General features: G+C 41.2%; 1 long non-coding RNA gene across 1 annotated transcript in view; it reads right to left on the minus strand.

Annotated features, from left to right (window-relative positions):
* Positions 1-14,203: 14,203 nt before the first annotated feature.
* The window catches only part of LOC116594351, a 48,527-nt gene continuing 38,055 nt past the window's right edge, over positions 14,204-24,675 (minus strand). The window contains exon 4 of the long non-coding RNA XR_004287179.1: positions 14,204-14,445. This is a non-coding gene — a long non-coding RNA (uncharacterized LOC116594351). The remainder of the gene's footprint in view (positions 14,446-24,675) is intronic.

The raw sequence follows: 24,675 nt of genomic DNA on the forward strand, positions 1-24,675 counted from the left end.
CCATGGTAGCAACTCCTCTAGTCTTCCACTCGAAGAAAGTCTGGCTCAAGGGATCTTCCTGGTGCTCCCAATGGCAAAGTCAGTAAGGCACTGCATTTTCTTAATAGTTTCCACAAGATTTTTCCAAGGCAGGCATTGGCTTTGTAGGGTGGCTGCTGGGGGATGGGCAAGGAGTTTGGCTAAAGAGGCCTGTTCCCAGGGACCTGACTGCCATGGTAACATCCCCAGTGGCAGACACAGGGCAGGTTTCCAACCACCTAAGCCCTGGTGCCACCTTTCATGTCTGTTCTTGTTCCTCTCTGCTCCTTTTCTTCTTTTTCACAAACCCCAGGGATTCTGCTGGCTACATCTCTCCTAATTCTTGAGATCACTGTGATTATGCCTTTCCCTTGCTCAAGACTCGGTTCAGGGTAGGCTGCTGTCTTTGTCTACGTTCACCTTCTCTGATGTTCGTAATTCCACACATACCCAAATGTCCTTGGAAACAGGTAGGCTTTGTATGCAAGATAATGGAGGTAGAGGAGAATAACAAAAATAATTGCCGGAAGAAAGTCAAACCAATCCTGTGAGTTGTGACCATGTTCGTCCATGTGGGGGCATCCTTTCCCTTTAGCCCCAGAAGATCTTATTCCCGGACTTGGAGCTTTTGATGGGAACAGAGGCGGCTTTGGTATTCAAACATCTGGGGTTAAATCTTGTTCAACCTATTCCTACTAGCTGAGAAATCACAGGCAAGTCACGTACCTTTTCTCGGTGTCTGTTTTCTTACCTGTAGAAAGCAAAAGTAAAAGGTTTCTCCCATGGTGTGGTAAGAATCAAGAGATGAAATATACATGAAAGTCCTTTGCCAGTATTCAGACACTTTACAAATCTTGATAATTTCGGCCATTTTCATTCTCATGGAGCATCCTTAATTGATTGGGTCATTCAATTATTCATTTGAATGAATGAGGGAGCTCATTCTAATACTTCCTTTCAGGCAGGTTGCGTAACCTCCAGAAGGGTCACTTTCCTGCACTGCACAGTGGGCTAACCACAATCTCAGAGTATGATTTTGAAGATTAATGAGGTACTGACTTATAAACGTATATACCAGTGCCAGGCAGAGTACCTGCTCAATTAATGGTAATTGTTGATATTGATTATCTACTGCAAACTCTTTTAGATTTCTACTTGAAAGTCTTGAGTCATGCTGCTGTGACTCAGGTCTTCCTCATTATTCTCTTTAACACTTTTAAAGGCTAAGAATCAGCAAAGAAGGGCGGGGCCGGGGAGGGACAGTGACCAGGATCGGGGCTTATTTGACATGGCAGAGGGGGCCATAATCCTTTTCAGCTCCCTTTACACTCAGCGTAAGGCCAGCAAATTTGGCTCCAAATCTTGGAGGAGGCACAGATTGCTGTGGGGGGAACTTCCCCGTGGTTACCCCTTCTTCCCTTCTTTGAATCTTTCTGTTCACATGGACCAAGGACCAGTACCCTTTTGCTGACACCCTTGGGACTCTCACCCAGGCCTGCCTTCCTTCGAGTGGTGCCATCAGCTTTCAGACCTTCTCTGGGTCCTCCCTTCCTCCAAGCTTACCTGACCCACTGTTGGCTATTCCTTTCAAGTACAACTCAGTGTTCAGCAGTCTAATCAATAATTTATAGATAAGACATTAAAAAGTAATGAACACTTAAAACACTGCCCCTCCCAGAAAATAATTTTGCAGTTCGAGTGGGGCTTTCAAAGGCTTCGCTTCAAACCCCTTTGTACAAGCTTTCATACCTACATCAGCCTGCAGTGACTGAGCCTCCCCACCTCCCACCCTTGAACTACTACTAAGCTTAGAGCATTTTGGATTTAATTGTGCTCTAATTATTTCATGGGCTAGTCTTTTCTTGCCAGTGAGATTGTAAATTTCTCAAGATAGGATTTTTTTTTTTTTTTAAACTCATCTTGATACATGCTACTCTGATGAGCAGTGCTGGGCATAAAAGTAGACTCCCAGCAAAAAATTCACAATTGATTTATAGTGGGGAGAATTCATTCAGCCAGATAATGGTTTCTAACACACTGAATTATGTTTGGAAAGTTGAGTTCTCCTAAACTCCTGATTGATTCTAAAAACAACTATTTTGGGGGGTTCTGTCTCTGTCTCCTTCCTAAACAGCCACACTTGGATGATTTAAATGGAGATGTCACTTCAAGTCGTGTAGCTTTAAGAGATTTCTTGTGATGGTTTTGTATGAATTTGTATCCAAAGAAGCAGTTGTGGACTTGCCATATGCCTATTCCGAACTGTCTAATTATTTCTGATAAACCGCTGGATATCTTCATTCCAGGAAGTCCAAGTTTAAAATAGGTTCTCTTATGGGAAGTGATGCATAATGGAATTGCATCTTCCCTATTGATTCGATATTTTTAAGATGTGCCTTTTGCTCAAAACCAAAGAATAGAGATATAAGAAAAGTGTAATCTAAAATAGTTAAATTAGAAAAAAAAAATAGCAGGTAAAGAAACAATAAGTGTTAAAATTAGCTAAATTATCTGTTTGTAAAGAAAGTCTTTTTCTCACTCTTAGAGAGAGTTTCTCAGACATAGGGCCTCTCCACAAAGACTATTGGCCTCCAGTTCCCCCAGATGTAAATTAAAGAAATGTTAATATCACACAAGATGTTATCCACTGTCACAAGGATGTATAAGAATGGAGCTGTTCTCAAAGGTAACAGTCAATGCTTCAAGTTCTTTTTTTCTGGGGGATAAATTAAAATGCACTTTAAAAGGCAGTGCGTTGGTTCGCAAGGGTCAAAGTAACATCGTCTGTAATGGCAAGGAGCCAGGCTTCCTTCTGATGGCTGTTTGCATAATCGAGTTGCTCAGTCACAGCCCCGGAGGACTCCAGGGTTAGTTTTCCTTCAGGAAATGACTAGAGGAAAAGTTGGGTACCTTGGGTCCTCATATAGGAACAGAAACTGGGAAGAGAAGAGACATGGCCCCTCGTTGCCTTGGTTCCCATATTCAGAGGACAGAAGAGTAGGACATGTCCTGGTTGCTGTGGTTCTTCATCAAGGTCCTCAAATTCCCTGTCAGGATTGAAGCATTCAGTCCTCTAGTTCCCGCAAGTGTTGGCTGTTGAAAGTTTACTATGGAATTCTTTCCAGGCAATTGTCAACAGTTTAACAGAAATGCCTTGCCCAAGGTCAGGCACTCTTTCTGGGGGACCTGCATCTGATGCCCTGTTAATAAAAACCCAGCAGCCCTCTTGCCTCAATTTGGGCTCTGAAGGGTCATCAGCTCTACTGCTATGAAGACTGCACTGCCATTCAAGCTGTCCCTCTCCCTGTCCTACTTCCTTCTCTCCCAGGGGCGTTGACCCCAAGAGCACTCCCTAAACACTTCCTCACACAGCTCCGTCTCAGAATCTGTCTCCTGAGGACCCTTGAAATAAGAGGGGGCATCTTTTAAATTTTGAATGGAGATTGAGACTTTTCTACCAGGGAAGTTTACCTAGGATCATAAAAACTGAGCATCTTAAAACTCGGTAAGGCAGTATTAGCTAGCTTTACAGAGGAAGAACTGACACCCGGAGAGGCTAAAGCAGCAAGGTCACACCCGAGATACCAAATGAGGGCCAGGCTGGAACTCAGTTGTCATGACGCCTAACACAGGATTCTTATCCACACTGTGTGGCTGCCCTGACATCGCCATGATGGGAGGCAGCAGCTGATAGCCGGTGGTAATGACTTGCTCCCTTCAGAGAAAAGGATGATGAGAGAGAGATACTGAACCAATGAAGGGCCCACCCCATTCCTGCTTAGGTTTGTGTTGAAAAGGGGCTGTGAGGAGGTGCGCTGGTTCTACTGTTGATGACCTTCCTCTGGTTTTTGTCTTTGGATGTTGAGGGGGCTCTGTTATGAAATAGGTAATAAATGTCACAGAGATGAATGACGAGCTAAAGAACCCTCCAGGCTTCTCTGGCTCAGCTGGTCCCACAGTAACAATCTTGGCAAGGAGGGCTGCTGCCGGAGTAACAGCAGTAAGATGATCCCGAGCCCAGGCAATCTGCAGAGTTCGTGTGTGTACAAAGCATTCCGATGATGACACTTATTGTTTAGTGGATTATTCTTACAAAATGATTCACAGGCACTGATTCATTTCCCCAGATATCACTTACCGTATTATTGCCTTCTTTTAGTGAATGAGTCTGAATCTTTCAAGTTCTGGAGGGTCTAGCTGTCATGTACATTATTGCTTTCCTTTCTGTCAACCTCTCCCCCTCCCTCTGCAGCTTCCTAACACAATGTTCATCCATGGGATTGACTCCTGATTACCGCAACCCTCAGCCGAAGGTAGAGGAGGTCCTGACTGACCTAAACCAATAGCAAAATCATGTTCCTGTTGCCATGGTGACTGGCTGAGAGATTACCTTCCGATTTCTAAACCTATCCCAGTCAGCCCTTGACATTGCCCTAGTCTCAGTGATTGGTTGTGAGGGGTGAGAGAACGAGGTTGGGTTAATTAGAATGGAAGGCTTTTGGTGGTTGGAGAATTGAAAGTTCCGTCTGCTCTAAGATGGGGTGATGTGGAGATTGAAGGCCTGGGACAGATGCATCCATCTGTCCATCTTGTCTTAGAGGAGTTTAGCCTGAGGATGAAGGTAGAGCAGAGAGAACAACAAGACTATGCCAGAATCCTGATCAAACAGCACCTGAATCTATCTTTGGACATGCATGGAAGAAGGCAATATATTTACTTCCTGTGCAGTTTGCGTTGGGTTTTCTGTTTCTTGCAACCAAACAGGTGCTGACTGATTACTTCCTGTTAAGGCTGCTTTCTCTAAAGAGGTGCCTCTCCTGGGCAGTCCTAATCTAGTCCTTCCTAGGGAACAATTTTAAAAAGGAAATAAAACTCTTGCCAAGAGGAAGTCAAAAGACTAGTTCAAAGAGCATCCATTGAAGGATTTTATCCAATAGTTTTGTCTCAACCTGGTGCTCAAGGTCTCCAGCTGTAGGCCATGTGTATTGACCTATGTAAATGTTGAGCTTCCCTAAGTAGTTTGTAGGGTCTGTGAGGGCAGGAGAAGTGAACATAATTCTACAGTGCTGAGTAAAATGTTTTTGCACCATGTAGGTGCTCAGAAAATGAGAGTTGAACGCAAGTAAATTCAACTCTTCTCACTACCATTAGCACATCTTCTAGAAGTTGGGGGAAAAAGACACTCCCTACAAAACTGTCAAGTCTGGAATATAAAGTCAACTGTCTTGGCCAGACTTTTCTCCTGTTAAGTCACAAGCAACTGGCACAGGGTCTGGTCCAGACTAGGCAGTCATTTAATGAGTAAATTCACTTTGAACTTATAAGCACAAACCTCCATCGCTCACTTAACAATTTTGAACAATTCTACTTTTCCATCCTCCTAAACTTCCTTTGCCAAAACATACCTCTCTTACAAACGAATTCTCAGTCTGTAACCTTGGGTCAAAAGTGACCAAGAAGAGAGTGAAACTCCTTTGCATTTTCATCAGCAAATCCTTACATCTCCCTCTACTTGCACACATTGGTTCGTTCATGAAACAGATACTTGTTGAATAATCACTACAGCTGGGCTCTACAGATACAAAGACGAAAAGATCAAGCCTCTTCCTTGTATATTAGAGGGGAGAGAGTGGATACACATCATCAGTAAGACAAACGGATGAACAGTATATTTTCAGATAGTGATTATGTACTGTGAGGAAAATACATTGGAGTGAAAAGCCACATAGGGACTTGGGGAAATTGGGGTGAGATGGAATTATCCTAATGAGTCAAGAAAAGCATCTCTAAAGAAATAATATTTAAGCAGAGATGTGAATGATAAGGGAAGGCCATATTAAGATTTATAAGAACAACATGGAAAATGGAATAGCAAATATGAAGACTCGAAGACGGAACAAAATGGTTTGGTTTGGGAAGAGGAAGGAGACTGAAGCCTAGCATGAGAGGAGTGGTAGAAGATGAGGTCCATGGACTGGAGAAGAGTAGGTCGTACAGGACTAAGGGCATTTCTGCTTTCCCTTCACAGGAAAATGGACAATGCCCTCCCACTTGAAGCTTTCTCTTCTTTGGGGTCCAACCAACTGCTGTCTACTTCCCCTCTTGCAAGCCTCCTGACCTCTCAGTCTTAGTCTCCTTAGTCTCTTTCACTGAAGTTTTTGTTTGTTTTTTAAGATATATTTTATTTATTTGAGAGGGAGAGAGAGAGAGAGAACACAAATTGGGGAAGGGGCAGAAGGAGAGAGAGAATCTCGAGCAGACTCGCTGATGGAGTCTGATGTGGGACTCGATCCCATGGCCCTGAGACCCTGACTTGAGCTGAAGCCAAGAGTCAGAGGCTTAACTGACTGAGACACCCAGGTGCCCCTCCTTCGCTGAAGATTTTAATGTCCAAGTGGACCAGAACTTATTCCTTGATCTGTTCTTTCTCTGGTTTCTCTTTCTCTCATCTGTCTTCTCTTCTGCTCCTTCTTCTCTTTCTCTGTGTGTCTCTTAGTCTCTCTCTCTGGTTTTATCCAGTAGGATGGCTTTAAATATCATCAACAGGGTCACTGAGATGGGATAGTGTTGACTTCTCTCAGTCTCAGACTCATATATTTTACTCAACAGCTCCATTTTGATGACAAAGTAAGTGTCTTGAAATTAACATGTGAAACACCACTGGTGACTTCCCCTCATTCTAAACATGTACTTTCTAAAGTTTCCAATATATTATTATTGGTACTGCTCAGTTGTTCAAGCCAAGAACTTAGGTGTCATTCTTGATTTGTCCTTTTTTTACACCCCATATCTAGCTTGTCATCTAACGTCATGGTTCTATCTTCAGAATCTCAGATCTGTCCATTTTACTACTACATAGTCACTGTCACTAACCCTTCATTTCCTACATCTATTTCTTTCTTTCTTTTTTTTTTAAGGATTTTATTTATGTATTTGAGAAAGAGAGACAGTGAGAGACAGCATGAGTGAGGAGAAGGTGAGGGGGAGAAGCAGACTCCCTGTGGAGCTGGGAGCCCAATGCAGGACTTGATCCCAAGACTCTGGGATCATGACCTGAACTGAAGGCAGTTGCTTAACCAGCTGAGCCACCCAGGCGCCCTCCTATCTATTTCTATCTTGTTACTCCACTTCAGAAGTCTGACATTCATAAGACAGATGGTTTCTAAAAATATAATCAGATCATGAGAATTACTGCTTAATACTCTTCAATATCTTCCAATAGGTTTTTAAAATTTTAATAAAATATATGTATCACAAAACCACCACTTTAAACATTTTTAAGTGTGTAATTCAGTGGCATAGGTGCATTCATGTTATTGTATAACCATCATCATAACCATCTCCAGAACTTTTTCATAATCCCAAACTGAAACTCTGTATATATTAAATAATAAATCCAAATTCTCCCTTCCACCCAGCCCCTGATAACTACTGTTCTACTTTTTGTGCCTATGAATTTGATTTTCTAGGTACCTCAAAAAAAAATCATATAATACTTGTGTCTGGTTTGTTACAGAAGATTTCCAGGTTCTTCCATGTTGTAGCATATTATCAGAATTTCATTTTTTTAAAAGCCAAATAGTATTCCTTGAATGTTTATAACACATTTGTTCATCCATTCTTCTGTTGGACATTTGGACTGTTCCTACTGTTTGGCTATTATGAATGATACTGTCAGAATACTGGTGTACAAATACCTATTCAAGTCCTTGCTTATAGTTCTTTTGGGTATATACCTAGAACTGGGATGCTGGATCATATTGTAATTCTGTGTCTAATTTTTTTGAGGAACCACCATGCAGTTTTCCACTGTGGCTGCACCATTTTACATCCGCAACAGCAATACTCATGGGTTCCAATTTCTTCACATTCTTGCCAAGACTTGTTCTTTCCTTTCCTTTTCTTTGTAAAATAATAGCCATGCTCATAAATGTAAAGTGGTATCTCATTGTAGTTTCATTTGAATTTTCATAATGATTAATAATTTTGAGCCTCTTTTTATGTGCTCATTGGTCATTTATATATCTTCTTTGGAGAAATGTCTATTCAGGTGCCCTGGCCATTTTTGAATTGGGTTGTCTGGTCTTTGTCACTGAGTTATAGAAGTTCTTTATATATTCTAGGTATTAATCTCTTATCAAGTATATGTTCTGCAAATATTTTTTCCCGGTCTATAGAGTACCTTTTTACTTTTTTAATATGATGCACAAAATTTCTCAATTTTGCTGAAGTCTAATTTATCTATTTTTTGTTGTTGTTGTTGTTTGTGCTTTTGGTGTCATATCCAAGAAATCATTGCCAGATCCGATGTCATGGAGCTTTTTTCCAATTTTTTTTTCCTAAGAATTTTATAGTTTTGGTTCCTACGCATAAGTATTTGAATCATTTTAAGTTAATTTTTGTATCTGGTGTTCCATTAGCTTTTTTTTTCTTTAAGATTTTATTTATTCATTTGAGAGAGAGACAGACAGTACAAGGAGGGGGAGAGACAAGGAGAGAGGGAGAAGCAGACTCCCTGCTATGCAGGGAACCTAATGCAGGACTTTATCCCAGGACCTTGGGATCATGACCTGAGCTGAAGGCAGATGATTAACCATCTGAATGACCCAGTCATCCCTCCATTAGCTTTTAAAGTAAATCCAAACTGGATCTAGCATACCTTTCCCACTTTATCTCAGCACTCCAAACTCCCCATTCCACTCTACTCTACCCATTATGGTTTCCTGTCTCAATTTTGTCCCCAGTTTTATTGAAACATAATTGATATATAACGTGTAAATTTAAGGTACAACATGTTGACTTTATACATTTATATATTGCTAAATAATTACCCCCCATAGCATTAACTAACACCTCCATCCCTTTACATGTTCTTAACGCACTAAACTCCGTCCATCTCTGAGAGTTTACACGCGTTCCCTCTGTCTAGCTGACTCTCTGCATGGCGGGTTCATCCTCACCTTTCAGGTTTCAGCTCAAACGTTGTGTTCCTTCGGAGGCTTTGTCGACTCTGTCTTTTCTACTTCTCCTTCCCATTTGTCTTCCTGTCCTTTACAGACCATTCTTTTTATTCCATCCCATTTATTTCCTTTAGAGCACTTAGAAAAATGTAAATGCTCTGTTTATTTGTTTATTTGATTCTTGTCTATTTCATTTCATTGAATGAATGGGAATTAACTAGCCCTTAGCTAAGAATTCCTAATTTTTTAAAATATGCCTTCTGGGGCACCTGGGTGGCTCAGTGGGTTAAAGCCTCTGTCTTCAGCTCAGGTCATGATCTCAGGGTCCTGGGATTGAGCCCCACATTGGGTTCCCTGCTCAGCAGGGAGCCTACTTCCACCCGCCCCCACACTTGTGATCTCTCTCAAATAAATAAAATCTTTAAAAAAGATAAGTAATAAAATATGCTTTCTGTGCAGCCTTATAACTATGGAAAATATTCCATCTTTTAATGTGGTTAATCAGTCTACTAGTTAGTAATGTTGATCTCAAAGATTGCTTATTTTCCTTTATTTGCGGTACTATGGATTAGGTCTGTTTAAAATCCTCTGAGCTGTGTTTGGATTTGACTAACTTTGCTTTCTGTCCACCAGCTCTACCATTTTATTTTGAAGACTGAGACACAGTGAACTTATGGAGAAGCTGATACACAGGGCTATCTAGAATGAGAAATAGGCCCTTCTAGTGTGAGGGGTGGGGTGAGGGAGATGGTGGTAGTGGGGAGTATTCATAGAGAGGTTTAGTGGGGCTGTTTTCAAGCAATATTTCATGAAAACGACCCTTTGTAGATCGTTGATAATTGTTATACTGAAAGAGAAAATGTATGCAAGGATTTCTACTGGCTGTCCAAGGGGATAGTTCTCTAAGCAGTTTGCATAACTCATTCATGATTAGTATTGAGTTGGACAAGCTATTTATTAGGTAATAATTATCTCCTCTTGTGTGACCTTATCTTGGCAGAGAACAGCCATTACTAAGCAGGAGGGGGGAGTGGTCACTCCTTTCTATCAGGCTGAACGGCAGAATGACAAGGGTTCAGGGAAGGCTCCTTGTTCAAGACTTTGCAAAAACAAGAAGAGTATTGAACGCCGAAGAGTGACCCCGGGTTGCCTGGAGATGTGTGCCGATGCTCAGGTTTATGCTCGTTGGCCAGCCAGTCTTGGGGAGAACTGGCATAGAGATGTCTTTGTGTGAATCCCTTCGAAATGTGCACAAAGCTGTGGTCGTCCTTTGCAGTGACATCATCTCAAAAGAGCTGAAGTGACTGACCAGGCTGGTGGAGAGTTTGTCTGATTTGGTTCGCAACATCTATTTGAGATCATTAAATGTAAACAAGATAGAGCTTTCTATTTAAACAGCATTTGTCTTTGATCTGATGCCTGGATGTACCTTACTCCCTCCTCCAAATTCTCTTAGCACTCTTGTTTCATCTGGGTTCATTCCTGTTACATTCTTTTCTCTCTAACTACAAGCTCTTGCAAGATAATACCTTGCCTGATTTATTACTGCATCCTCCAAAGCCTATGGTAGCAGGGCTTTCAGATACAAAAATTGACAGTAATAATGATAACAATTAACATTTATTGATCCGATATGCTGTGCCTATGTGCCAGGCTCTCTGGTTTGTTTATAGTAAATTAATTTTCCCAGCAATCTCTTGACATATGTACAATTAAAATTCCTGTTATCTTATAAATAAATTAAGGCACAGAATTATTAATTAACTTCCCAATGGTCACATGAGCAAGTATTTGACCAGGCCATTCACCCTAAGGACTGTGATCTCAACCTCTAAATTATGTAATAGGTGATGAATAAATGCGTGTTAAATATAAGGTTTGTATGCTCTTGGGTGGTAAAGGTTATTTGGCTCTAGACCATAAAAGACTTGGAAGATCCACACTGGTTTTTACCAATTGTGAGCATTATTTAATCTGGAAGATTTCTAAAACATCAGGTTAGGATGAATCTTGATACTCATTTATTTATATACATTTATTTATATTTCAATACAAATATTCATTCATTCAACAACCATTTATTAAATATAAAATATGCATCAGACCCTTGCTAATTATGAAGGAATGCTGGAGAACAAAAAGAAATATGGTCTGATGGGAATGATGGACATTGACAGATGGTTACACCAAATGAACATGTGAATTATTACAAATTTAGGTGTTGCTCTGAAGGAAGAAGAAACTAGTCTCGGAGATCACGTAACGCAGGAACCTGACCAGCGCCAGGAGTCAGGGAAGGCTTCTATGGAAGAAGGCATCTTTTAGTGGGTTGGGCTGGAATACTGCCGAATCTTTGTGTATTTTCTACTTCTGACAGTTTCTTGCTTATGTTCAGTTTCCAAATACATGCCCAGAAAGTTCCCGGCTGTAATCGCCCTGAGTTGTTCCTTTCCTTAATTTTCCCATTTCTCTTGGTTTCCAGGATCATTCATTACTTTTGTCCACCTCCACCCCCAACTCTCTCTCCCTCATTCTGTTGATCAGGGGAGTGAGCAATGGCCCACGTCATCCTTGGTCCCTCATGCCATCTCTGGCCTCTGACGCATCACTTTAATGACACAGTTGACACCTACACAGTTCTCCTCGGATTCCTCCATTAGTCATTCCTTTGGTCAGGGCTCTTAAGGTCCTTTTAAAATTCATAAATTCTCTCTGGGAAGGTAGCACATCTAGCCCCTTTTTAGCTATTAGTTTTTCTCATCAGCTAGGTTCGGAGAACAGGGCCATGAGGTGATTTTTAATAAAGCGTTTGAGGAAGTCTGAAGCAATGCCTTGGAAATGGTGCTTCCACAAAAACTACGCAGCCCTGAAGGGGGTTCTAAAAGGAAGTAGGCGATGCTGACAGAAGGGAACAGTGACTCCAAAGCCAGCCACCCAATAGGATGGGCAGCAAGAACGGGGGTGGGTCATTCTGTTCCTACCCTTCTTCTCTTCAGACTGACTCATTTTGGCAAGGTGAGTTCGAGGTGATCACATAGTTTATTGCCCTAACATGGGCACTTTTGAGAATGAAATGGAGGAATTTTTAAAAATTATGTAAGATCAACAGCTATGAGGAGGAATCGTCCTGTAAGGTTTAATAAGGGATTTTGCATTCCTCCTCAAGGGAACTTGAGGAGTCAAATTAAAAGAAACAAAACAAGACAAAACAAAACAAAATGCTGCTTCTTCCTCCTAGGGCTACACATGGTCATGAGACAATTATTTATTTGAATTTTTAAAAAACATATTGACCCGTATTTAGCTCTGTCCTTCTCCCTCTGCTCTCTCTCTCTCTTTCTAAAATAAATAAATCTTTTTTAAAAAAAGTTACCAAACAACCTGACATCATTTTTCCTGTTACCATTTTAGATTTATAAATAAATCTCACCAAAAGACTATTTTATTTATGTCATTTTTGGGTTATAAATCCTCAGAAGTTCTGGATGAACTCTAGGGAAAAGCCCAAGTTTCTTGTTCCAAGATTTCAGTTTGGCCACAATCATGTCTCTCTCCTCAAGCCACACATACTCTACAGAAACCAATCTGTTGACTCGCCCCCAAATTTTGGCAACTACTGACTTCTTCCTTGCTCAGGCATCTTGCCTCAAGATGTAGGGGGAATTTAACTCTAAATCCTGACCATCCCAGCTCCTCATTGTCAAAGAGTGCACCTCACATCTCCTTCCTGCCTCCTAAACTTTGTCCATAACCAGCATATAACAGCATCATCACAGAAATTACAATAAAAAATACTAAGGTACTTAGTGATTACTATAGGTCTGCACCTTTCCTTAGGACTTTAATTATCTTATTAGAATTTCATAAAAACCCTATGAGATCAATATCATTCTCACCATTTTCTACATGGAAAGACTAAGGATTGTATTGCTCAAGTTAGGGCAAGTTTTAGCTTATTCCTCTCTCTTACATTCTATCCTCAACACTAATTGGGTGCTTCGAGCCAGAATATTTATTTTTTCAAGTGAGGATCTTTTTTCCCCTGTTAACCTGGAAGCTTCTTGAAGGCAAGTCCTGTGTCTTGCACACTTCATTCAGACATCAAAGCAGATCTCAGACTATATTGGTTCTTTCCACTTACCCATTTCTCAACAACTTGCAAGTCTCTCTTTCCAAATCCCATCTCTTAAATGCTTGCATGCCTCAAATATCAGCCTTAGTCCTTCTGCTCTTCCTACTCTATAAATTTTGCATGGTGATTTCGTGAGCTTTTGGCTCCTTTTCCAGCTTTATGTGTGGTTGAGCATTGCATGTGCAGTTCTGGCCCACCAAGCTTGCAGGCCAACTGGACTTCTCTGGTGGAGAATATACTTGGGCAGGAAAAGGCTGGAATCCATCAGGGCTACTGGAAGTCTCTGTTCTGACCTTTGGCAGGGCTGAGAACAGGGGAGGCGAGTGAGGTCCCCAGAGGACAAAATTTGAGGAGGCACTCACTCAGGATTGTGAACTTGCTGACCCTGCCCTTGTATGACCCTGCGGGTGAGTCTTGACCTTGACCTCTAGGGTGAGCCCGGGGAATATGCCTGGGGTACTGGCAATGTTCTAGGCTTTCCCCTTTTTAGATGTTCAGTTTCTTGAGAACAGAAACTGATCTTTCTAACCCCTTACCACCACTGCTTTAGAACGTTATCAGTCTTCCAAAAAAGAAAAAGAAAAAAAAAAGGTTGTGATGTTGGAATTGAATTCCCTCGATTCTTGGCCTGCCCCTATAGAGGAAGGTTATAGAGTTCCCATTCCCCATCCCCACTCTGAGTTTTACCTTAGACCAGCAGAGATGATATTTATAAAAGATTTAGGAACTAAAGGGAATCAACAGGCATAGGAGGCAGAATTAAGGGTCCAGATTCCACAGCCTCAGCCTCCCCTGAGGACCTGTTAGGAATTCAAATTCCCAGGCCCCACCCCAGACCTAATGAATCAAAAACTCCGGGAGTGGGAACCACAGACTATGTTTTTTACAAGGCCTTGGGGGATTCTGGGCCAGAGAATGATCAGGTAGTGAATCAACCTAATGACCAGAAAGGATTTCTTGGACCTAGCCAGAGGGAGGGAACTGTAACCTTCAGATATCAGCCTGGCTCACCAGCAGAGCTGACCTGGGGGAAAGTGGTTCTATTAATCCACAAAACAAAACAACAATAACAACAACAAAATTGAAATCTGAGATGCTTTCAATATTAAATAGAAGGGTTTTGTTTTTAGAGAGTTTCAAACTGTTGAATAAAAACCCAAGGAAGGACGAGGAGCATGAAGAAACTGGAGTGTCAGGGGACACTGGAGATGAGACAAGCCTGCTCAGAGGACAGCCAGGCGGCTGTCAGAGCAGACATAAAAGCATGGCAGGGCACCGGAACTTGGCACAGATACAGAGTCTTGCAAAAAATGCAGATAGTCTTCAATTTGGTCCCTGTGAAGACACAGAAGAAATGGTGGGAGTTTGAGAGACCGGAAGGAGAGGGTACATTCAAGACTGAATTTCCAGAAAGAACAGATGAACTTGACCCAGCAGGCAGGCAGCCTTAGGGCTAGGGATGCAGCGAAGCCAGTAATATTCATCCCAGGCTCACCCAGGTGAGGGAATTGATTTTTCCCAGTATTAGACCTTGTATTAGGCTTTATCAGAAGAATAGAACCAAGAACTTGTGTGTGTGTATACATCACATATATACGTATGTTCCATATGTAAGTATATATTTATATACATATATGTATATATAAAGTTTTATGAGAAGAGAGATTTGTTTCATTTTTTAAAAAATTTTTATTATTTTTTAATAATTTTTTTTTCTTTTAATTTGAGAAAGAGAGTGACAGAGAGGGAGAGAGAGAGCATGAGCGGCGGGAGGGCCAGGGGGAAAAGCAGACTCTCCTTTGAGCCGGAAGCCCGATGTGGGCCTTGATCCCAGGACGCTGGGATCATGACCCAGGATGAAGGCAGACGCTTAGCTGATGAAGCCACCCATATGCCCCAAGGAATTTGTTTTAAGGAATTTGTTTTAAGGCATTGGCTCACATAACCATAGAAATTTGATGAGTCCAAAATCTGTCGGAATAAGCCAGCAGGCCAGAGACTCAAGGAGGAGTTGTAGATGGACTCCAGAGGCAGTCTGCTGACAGAATTCCTTCTTTCTCCAGAGAGGTTAGTCTTTTGTTTTATTAAGACCTTCAAGTGCTGGGATGTAGCCTGCCCATCTCAGGAAGGGCAGTCTGCTCTCCTGGGAGTGGGTTAATTTAAATATCCCTCTCAAGCAAACAACGCCCTCCCACAAATAACCCCCACAATGTTTGCCCAAATATCTGGACACTGTAGCCCCACCAGGTTGACATGTACAATTTACTGTCGTAGGCCTGCACCCAGGAAAGCTGCTCGGTGCCACTGGTGGTAGTAGTGCCCGCAGTGTACACAGTATGGCTGCTACTATGTTGCACAACTAAGAGGAGCAGAGATCTGACAGGGAGCTCCTCACATAAGGGATCTACTACCTTATCTGCATTCTGCTTGTTTCTATTTACAAGCTCTGTGTGTGTGTGTGTGTGTGTGTGTGTGTGTAACACTTGAGTTAGAGGAAAGGAATTGTATGAATTTCTACAAATAAATCAAGTACCGATTATTCCTTAGCTGTCTGAGACACTGTTTCTAAAATTTTAAATTTATTTCCTCCTACAATTCTCTTACTCAACACTGTCCCAATTTCTCAGTGCTCTGCATCAGCAGAAGCTCATTACTTTTCAGTCATTTCCATATTATGCCTCAGCTATTTCGACTATATTTTCACTGCTTTCTTTTTTTCTTCGTTGTCTATAAAAATTAACAGGCCTTTGGACTACTCTAATTTTTTTTGTTATTATGAATAATACGGCTATGGATGTTTGTGTGCAAGTGTTTTGGTATATGTGAACACTCATTTCTGTTGGGGATATTACTACAAGCGATATAAAGGCACGTGCTCCGTTTTATTAGATTATGTTATACAAATGTCCTCCAGCTCTATCTGAAAATCCCAGGCGCTCTACAACTTCACCAACACTCGCTACTACTCTCAGTCTTGCCGTTTCCATGGGTTTCAGGTGAGAATTTTATTGTGATTTTAATTTGCATTTTCCTGAGTACTAATAAGTTTGAATTCCCTGTCGTATGTTTGCTGGGCATTTGGATATCTTTTTTGGAGAAAGTACCTGTTCAAGTCCCTTTCCTTTTTTTTTTTTTAATTTTGTAGAAGATTTTATTTATTTATTTGACAGACTGAGAAAGAGATTACAAGCAGGAAGAGAGGCAGGCAGAGACAGAGAGGGAAACAGGCTCCCCGATGAGCAGAGAGCCCGATGCGGGGCTCGATCCCAGGACCCTGAGATCATGACCTGAGCCCAGGGCAGAGGCTTAGCCCACTGAGCCACCCAGGCACACCTCTTTCCCTTTTTTTCTATTGGGCTGTCTGTATGTTGATTTTTCAGTTTTTTTTTTTTTAATGTATTGTATACAAACTCTTTGTAGACTATAGGTATTGTGTATATCTTCTACTCTCTGGCTTGCTTTTTTGTTCTAAATGGTATCCTCTGATAAACAGAAGATCTTAATTTTAAGGCAGTCCAATTATCAGTCTCTTTCTTTATAGTTAGTGTTTTTGCGGAGGCTCGTTATATTAGAAATTCTCTTAGAAATTTTACGTTTTGGGACTCCTGGGTGGCTCAGTGGGTTAAGCCTCTGCCTTCGGCTCAGGTCATGATCCCAGAATCCTGGGATCAAGCCCCGCATTGGGCTCCCTCCTCGGTGGGGACCCTGCTTCCTCCTCCTCCCCGCACCCCACCCCTAATGCCTGCCTCTCTGCCTACTTATAATCACTCTCTGTCAAATAAATAAATAAAATCTTTTAAAAAAAAAAAAGAAAAAATTTTATGTTTTACTACTCTCATTCAGTTATACTCTCACCTGGAACTGATTGCGTGTATAGTATGAGGTAGGGCCAAGGTTAATTTTTTTCCAGCGTGTTCCAGGTCCTATTGCCTGGATATTGAACCTGGGGCATTTGAGATTTGTGTGCAGAAGTTCTACTGGGATAAAACCCTCAGATACAACCTGAGAGGGAGCGGAGGAAGCAGGGTTGGGTGGAGGGAGATGTTAGTCTGTGGGTGATACATTTGCCTTCCAGACCTAAGCTAGCCCCAAGGGGAGCTCTTGAATTGGAATGATCCTTCAGAGACCAATCTAGGAAAGAGCCAGGACTTGGACCTTTGCATCCACCAGTCATTGGATGTGTGATACCCCCTGGGAGAGAGTATAATCTTGGATAAAACAGCTTTCTTTGACTGAGGGGGAAATCCCAGAGAGACAGATGCCCCTGAGAGCCAATAGCAGCCAACTTCCCCAGCAACCCAGGAATGAGTGCCTCCGTCCTGAAGGTGAATCTGAGTAGAACAGTTGAGTCAGCACCATTTGTTGGAAAGATTGTCCTCTTCCCACAAAGGTCGCTGCAGTGCCACAATTTGTCATCGACCAGGTGACTGTATGTGTGGGTCTCCTTTTGAAGTCTGTTCTATTCCAGTGGTCTCTTTGTTAATCTGTGAGCCAATACCACAGCATCTTAATTCCTGCAGCTTTATCCTGAGTGTTGATATTAGGGACATGCTGTTTTTCAAGATTATCTTGGCTAATTTAATAAATTGTATTTTACTCTTTTCTGCATAGAGTGCTTAAAAATCTTTTTCCTTTTTCTGATGCTGCTGGAAATTTATATTGGTATAAAATACAACTGATTTTTGCATATTGCCTTTCTATCTGCCAACCTTGTGAAACTTAGTTTATTAATTCAAATAATTAAACTGTAGATTATTTTGAATTTTGTCGTACATGCCTACAATTTCATATCTTCTTTTCCACTCTTAACCTCTTTTAACTTATTTTCCTTACTTTAGGAACTCTGATATAATGATGGATGAAATATCAGGTTTAATAGCCATAGTAGGTAATTATTTTACCTTTTATAAGGTACATCTTATTTAAGCAATATTTGATTGAAGAACACTTAAATTGGTCTTTTCTTTTCATAAGTAATGCTGCAAAGAGCATCTTTTTACAAACATTTTTATGCAGTCATCTCATTCATTCATTCCTTAGTATGAATTCCAGAATTTCTTGAAATAATCTGGTCAACAATTAAGTGCATATAAAGCACATTAAAAATATTTTAAAACAAGTATATACAGTTGTTGGGCAGCAATGTGTTTTCTTAGTAACCTATCTTTTGAGTTAGAATGGGATCATACATCTACTGAAAAAATTCTACAGTCTTGAAATGTAAATTTAGAAAAATGATTTTTGAGAGATGTGCGGCTGCCTATTCCTTTGTATGTGCGCTTTAAGGTACTTGAACTTTCTGGGATTCTAACAGTCTTACTGTGCTTTAATAAATCTCTTACATTGTCAGAATTGCCCAATCTCTTGACATAAATAAAAATGTATTTTTCGAACAGCTTCTTTTGATATTGGCAAAAGAAAGCAGAGATAAAAGGAAGAGGGAAGAGTGGAGAGAGAAAACAAGATAAAAAAAAAAAGATGTGCAGATAAACAATTTGAGAACCTAATCCTCTCCCCTATTTTCATGTCAAGGGAGTAGCCTATAATTCGTTGCCTCAGGGAGGTATGTGACAGAAAGCAGAACCGTCAGCAGAATGTTCTAGTCTTTGTTTCAGAAAATTTAATCCCAGTGAGAACAGCATTTCCCCAGAAGAAAAAATCTCCCTGGTCTAGTATTAGAAAAAGTTCATAATCCCAGAGCAACAGTGACCCAGGTCTTTTTACTGGAGATACCCCAGTGAGGCAGTGAGATCTCAGAGAGGAATATTGGCAGAGGGGATCATAACAGGGTTGCCAGATAAAATATAGGACATCCAGTTATATTTGAAATTCACATAGTGAATAATTTTTTTAGTGTAAGTATGTCCTAAAATAGCATAGAGCATACGTACATGAAAAACATTATGTATTGTTTATCTGAAATTCAAATTTAACTGGATGTCCTAATTTTTTGTCAGCCTATTTTTAATCTTGTTTTGTTTTGCTCATACTGGCATCCTAGATCACAGGCACCTCAGAGCTCAGCTCTGCAAGGTGCAGAGATTCCCGCGACCCATGTATGTTCTGGCACGTGTCAGAGAGCCACTGGATCTGGGACAGTGGGTACCTCGGTGGTAGGTGGAGTGAACAGATGACTGAAGACAAAGGCCCCACAGTGTGTCACTGTGTGAAGCCTTGGAACCCAGGTCCAGTCTGCTGTGGGAGACTGGTAGGTCTTTCTAGAATGTCTGAGGCTGAATTTAGGATTGAGATGAAATATTGGAGTAAAAATTAGTTTCCTAAAATATTGGAAAGCCACATTCCATTTACATCTGAGTTTATAAAGACTCTTTCTTGGGATGATACAAAAACCAAAACCAAAAAAGCTTTGGAGTTTCAAAACCTAGGTGATTAGCGGCTTGACTCTTGTTTCCCAACGGTCACATCTCAAGAAAGGGCCCTCTTGGTGTAGGACAGGAGCAGAACTAAGGGTTCAGGATGGAAGCCTGCGGATCGCTGCCTACTCCGGCGACCTTACAGGGTTGCGGTTTCCCCTGAGGCATTTCTGAGTTGCCAAGGGAGATCTGCCCAGCTCAGACCCACAGGACACATGTCTGGCTTAGTCACAGATGGCGCTCTTGTCTGCCACTTCAGAGCTGTCTGATGGCAATGGGAGATATTAGTCAGTTTTGGTCACAGAGAATGTGGTCATGGCCAGAATCTGTAAATTCAGCCCAACTGAAGGAGGTTCCTCAGGGGACCACCCGTGTAGGAAGGAAAACCCCCCAAGTCCTACATACTCATTGTTACTTCAGAACTTTGACCTTCATGCACATGTGGCTCTTCTGATCATGCAAGGACTTCTTCCATTCTTATGACTTGGAATAGAGCCTGAAGGCTTCCAGGCTGTTGCATGGCCAGTTCCCTCTTGGCTCCCACCGTAAACTTTAATGCCTTACCATTCCTGTAGTAAGAGGGGGAAAAAAACCCACAGGAGTCAAACACAACCAGGAATTGATAGCTAATGAGAGATAACTTAGAGATCTTAGAAAGATCTAGAGTGGCCAGGCTTATCCACCTAGTCAACGTTACTTCTCTTCCATCTCCCCTCTGATTTCTTCCTAACTTTTGATTGGAAACTATTATAATTGATTTGTTTTGGTGAGGATGTTGTGGGAGAGGAGGAGGCACTTCTCTCACTGAGAGGGAGATCCTGGGCCCATATTTTTTCTTCAGCTGTTCAAATGACAAGTTAAAATAAGGAAGAAGAATCTAAAAAAGAAATTTAGGTGGGTACATTACGCAGAGACAGGAATTTTTTTTTTTAATCCTCTTCACTCTTCATGCTTAAAAAAAATCTACCCCTTCGCACAGCAGCTCAGTTCTCTCCTGGTTCTGGTTCCAAGTCTGCCCTCATCCTGAGAGGGAGTGGGCGTGAGGATGGGTAAACCCAGCTTCTGGAATAGATGCCGTAATAACAAAACCAGTGAACTGGAGGCAAAAGCAGCCTCATAATTTGTAGGAAACTCTGTCTCTGTGCTGGTTTTTAAGAATTCCCCAATTCAGAAGTCATTTGGCAATGTAGAGCCCTTTTCCTGGCCATCTTTTGTTTTGTTTTTTAAATTTATTTTATTTTTTCAGTGTTCAAAGATTCAATGTTTACGCACCACACCCAGTGCTCCATGCACTACATGCCCCCCCTTAATACCCACCACCAGGCTCACCCATCCCCCCACCCTACCAAAACCCTCAGTTTGTTTCTCAGAGTCCACATTCTCTCATGGTTCTTCTCCCCCTCTGATTTCCCCCAACTCACTTCTCCTCTCCATCTCCCAATATCCTCCATGTTATTCCTTATGCTCCACAAATAAGTGAAACCATATGATAATTGACTCTCTCAGCTTATTTCACTCAGCATAATCTCCTCCAGTCCCATCCATGTTGATACAAAAGTTGGGTATTCATCCTTTCTGATGGAGGCATAATACTCCATAGTGTATACGGACCACATCCTCTTTATCCATTCGTCTGTTGAAGGGCATCTTGGTTCTTTCTACGGTTTGGAGAACCTGTGAACATTGGGGTTCATATGGCCCTTCTTTTCACTACATCTATATCTTTGGGGATAAATAATGCAGTTCCTGGCCATCTTTTTCTGAGAACTAACCCTTTGCATGTCTTCCAGGTCAATTTTAAAGACGAATGTGTTGATGATGAAGAAATAGTTGTAAGAAGTCTAGAATTCTCTGCCTCTATTTAGGTGTTCTTTCTCACTTTTATTCCTAACTTACTTGGGAATGAGTTAAGTAGTAAGATGTGTAGTTTTAAGAAATTATCAGTACTCAATGTTATTTCATTCTACTGAAAATACGGCTGTTTTGCTTATGGATCTAGCTGTCTTCACCATCTCTCTCTAGAAAGCAGCCTGCTTCCCACAGTTTCCTGATGCTTAAAGAACCCCCCCCCCCCCCAGGGCTGCTCTCCACTTATTATCAGAGACAGATCTGACCTGATACTTTGACTTGTAAACACTGAAATCAGCCTCTGTGGGGGTATCTGGCTATTTTCTTCTTCCAAGAGGACTAAAGAGCCCAGTACTAGGGGAGGTACTTGGTTTCAGGTACTTATTCCCTGAGCTCACACCTTAAATCCTTTCCAGGGAAGGACGACTGGAACACTGCCCATGTCTTTCTGGCAGGAGAGGAGCTCCTAAACTTTATCTTTTCTCTTTCCCATCTTTTGTCTGAGGGAATCCCAGAAATAGCTATTATTGTCAAATATGTGAATGCCTTACTATTGCTACCTAGTTTCAGGGGCCATAATTACCATACTACATAGCATTAAATATGGCAGATTAAATCTGTGGTAAATCTTACCGACTTTCAATATGACTGTTCATTTATGTTTAAAAATCTGGGATAATTTCATCTGGAACCAGGTTGTTCTGTCATTGATCAAAACCGGCTTTCTGGAGAATTAGGTTGTGGGGCTGTGATCTTGCTGTAGACCCCATGCTGGAAGCTTCGCTCCTCTCCCAGTGGGTACACAGCTTCTCATTTCCTCAGCCTTCTGTTCATGATTTATGGATCAGATAGAGGATGATGTTGGCTCCATCTGGAAAGTGGGTCAGCCAGTCTTTGAGGAGACACATCGGAGGCCTAGAAATAGTGCTCTGGATACAGATGCTCCACGTTTAGAGACAGATAGGGAAGGGAAGAAAGGACTTGATCCTCAGAAAGTAAAATCAAACTTCAGCCTGAAGTGGACTGCCATCAAAGATGACGGCTCAGCAGAGTGTGAATAACAACCTTAATTAATACGCAGGTCTACTTGAAGGCAGGCACTGAAAACCCTGCCCGATTTCAAATCAGGAGGCCTGTCTGAGCACCGAGACTTGCCACCAGTGGATTTTTGGCATTGGGAACAAAAGCGGACTGTGTTAGTCTGGAGGAGTGAAACGTTGGCACCGACTGAAACATTTACACCATTGCTTTGCTGGATTTGTCACCTCGATGAATTGCAAAGGATGAGAGTTTCTTACGGCTCATGAGGGTCATTCATTTGGGGACTGGGCTATAGAAGTAGGACGAGTTCATAGTGATTCCCACCCTTTCTGGTCCCTTCCCTTTCCTTTCTTTTGTTCCTTTGATTGACTTCAGGACCTTGGATTTGGCATAATCCTTTGTTCAATACCCTTTCATCATTGACCAATATGTGATCTATCTAGTTTAATTATTTTATTTTTTTAAGTTTTATTTATTTATTTGTGGGACAGACAGAGATCACAAGTAGGCAGAGAGGCAGACAGAGAGAGAGAGGGAAGCAGACTCCCTGCTGAGCAGAGAGCCCAATGCAGGACTCGATCCCAGGGATCATGGGATCACGACCTGAGCCAAAGGCAGAGGCTTAACCCACTGAGCCACACAGGTGCCCCTAGTTTAATTATTTTAGATAAGCCTCGGTGTTCTTGAGCCTAGCACCCGGTGCCCTTCTCATACCTCACCCCACCCAAAGTGCTCAGCCATCTCTCTGAATCCTGTGTTCATAAGGTCCTTGCTTTCATCTGTGTGAGCAGACCACAGTTAATTCACCTGTTCTGTTGATGAGCATTTAGGCTTTTCAAGGTTTTTAACTATTTAAACAGTAATGTTATTAACATTCTTGTGCATATCACAAGGCATACATGTGCCAGAATTTCTTTTGTGCCTATATCAAGAGTGGAAGTGCTAGATCATAGAGTAGGTGAATTTTGACATTACAAGGTGATGCTAAATTGTTTTCCAAAAACAGTCCTACGAATTTACATTTCCAGCAACACTGCATAAGAGATCTTGGAAATTCACATCTCTTCCATCCTCTCCACATCCAATAACTTGCCTTTTTGGACTTTTTAATTTTTGTGGATTTAATTTGTACCTCATTGTGTTTTGATTTGCATTTCCATACTCACTAATGGGATTCATATGTTAACTGGCTACATATGTTTCTTTTGCTTTGAAATTTCTGATCATGTCTTCTGCTCATTTTTCAATTGGGATAAAAGTACTTTCTAAGAATAAGTAGGAAGAGTGGTTTTTCAAAAAATAAATACTTTAAAATCTAAATTTAGGATTCTACTCTCAAATGGAGTTGGCACAAATGGTTTTATATGTTAACATTCCTCCATTAAGAAAATCTTACTTATAAAAAAAAAAAAAGAAAGCCTTCTTTGCATCTACCACAGGCTATTAATGGGCAACATTCTTACCTTCAGAAAATTACAGTCCTGAATTCAACAGTTTTTAACCATTTTGACCATTATCATTCTGCTGTCCCTGTCTACTTCCAGTCCAAACCACCAGACTCTCATATTTTGACTATTGCAGTAGCTGCCTACCTTGTCTCTGTGCTTCCGCTCATACCCTCCTCCTTCAGTCTGCATAGCAGTCCCCAGGATTTTGTCCTTCCTGTCAAATCCTCGTGACTTCCCATTGTCCTTACAATAAAATCAGAACTCATTGTCATAGTCTCCCAAAGCACTATGTGATTTGAGCATTGCCTTCTCTCTGCCTCACCCCCCACCTCTTTCTTAAGTCTCTGTCTGCAGTCATTTTTGCTCTTTCTGGGCAGACCAGATTTGATCCTCTTGGAGGGCTTTCGTGATCCTTATATTCAGTTGGGAAATTTGTTCCTCTGAGTCTTTCCATGTATCACACCTTCCCATCATTCATATTTCTACTCAGCGCCACTTAATCAGTTGCTTTCCCTGACCAACAATCTGTCTATAACTCCTTATCCTACTTTACTTTTCCTTATAATACCTACTATAAAATTATACTTATTATACAATTACATTATATTATTTTTCATTTGTTTATTGTTGGTCTCCTTTCTGGAATGTAGGCCCTGTGATCACAGAGACTTGATTTGTTTACTGCAGTATCACTTTTTTCTAGAATGATGTCTAGCACATAGTGGCCCCCCATGCCCCAATACCCAACAGATATTTTTTTAATGTTAAATAAAATAAAATCATAAATAATTCAGATGAGGAAGCTACCCCAAACTTCTTCAATTGTCCAGATTAATGTTCAGAAATAACATTAA

The sequence above is a fragment of the Mustela erminea genome, chromosome 6, assembly GCF_009829155.1.
Source record: "Mustela erminea isolate mMusErm1 chromosome 6, mMusErm1.Pri, whole genome shotgun sequence".
Taxonomy (NCBI): Eukaryota; Metazoa; Chordata; class Mammalia; order Carnivora; family Mustelidae; genus Mustela; species Mustela erminea.